The sequence below is a fragment of the Penaeus monodon genome, chromosome 15, assembly GCF_015228065.2.
Source record: "Penaeus monodon isolate SGIC_2016 chromosome 15, NSTDA_Pmon_1, whole genome shotgun sequence".
Classification (NCBI taxonomy): domain Eukaryota; kingdom Metazoa; phylum Arthropoda; class Malacostraca; order Decapoda; family Penaeidae; genus Penaeus; species Penaeus monodon.
In genome coordinates this window covers 16,835,312-16,836,126 of record NC_051400.1, presented here as the reverse complement: position 1 = coordinate 16,836,126, position 815 = coordinate 16,835,312, and the positions used below count along the sequence as shown (strand labels likewise).

The 815-nt window shown below is 37.5% G+C and overlaps 1 protein-coding gene across 1 annotated transcript in view; it reads left to right on the top strand.

Annotated features, from left to right (window-relative positions):
- Positions 1-815, top strand: part of LOC119582240 (mucin-5AC-like) — a gene marked incomplete in the record, with an annotated part of 102,970 nt that overhangs the window by 78,166 nt on the left and 23,989 nt on the right.

Sequence of the window (815 nt, the reverse complement as noted above, 5' to 3'; positions counted from 1 at the left end):
TAAGATAAAGTTGAGATGAATACTTTTTTGAAGCGGTATTTTGATTCTGGCAATGTTCAGTATCACAGTCGAGCAATTTTTGAGTTTTTTTTCATTTGCAGGTATTTGTGGAAGAAACTGTGGAACCTGATATTTCCTATTAGTTCCTTCTGTCTCATCCCTCTCCTTCTCTTTTGTCTTGTCATTATCGGTCTTTGTCTTAATAATTTTCTTACTTTTCTTGCACTTTCCTCCTACAGACCAAGGAAACTGCGCAGCAAAGCAAAACAAAAAATATATATTAAGCCCAGAAAACTTATCGAAAAAATCCAAAAGCATTTATAAGCAGTTTATTTCTTGGGTTAATAATGTTGTAATGATGAGCTCGGCACTTTGCAAGGGAAACCGAACACAACCCCGTTTAAATTCGACGACAGCTGGGTTTGGATACGTCAATGTCAACACGGCTTTGGAAATGAAGGTTAACGCTGGCAATTTGACACTAACGCTGAAACCTTGTTTTGTTCCCTTTGGCCTTGGGAGATTTCATAAGAACGCGTGTCAAGTGTTTGTCACGCTTCTTGCCCCCGTTTCCTTGTGTGTTATGAAGCACCTGATTTGGAGTTCGTCTGTTTCTCGCGATTCGAACGTGTGACTTGCGTTTTATTACTTTATGAATATTTTTATTACGTGGTGTTTCGTAATTCCTCATCATGTAATTGGTTCATGGTTTACGAGAATGCGGATTTTTTCTTTGCTGTTATTTTATGTTTCGCGTAGATTTTTCCTACTGATGATCATGACTTTTGTTGATTTACAGGTACGTGATAGTTTTA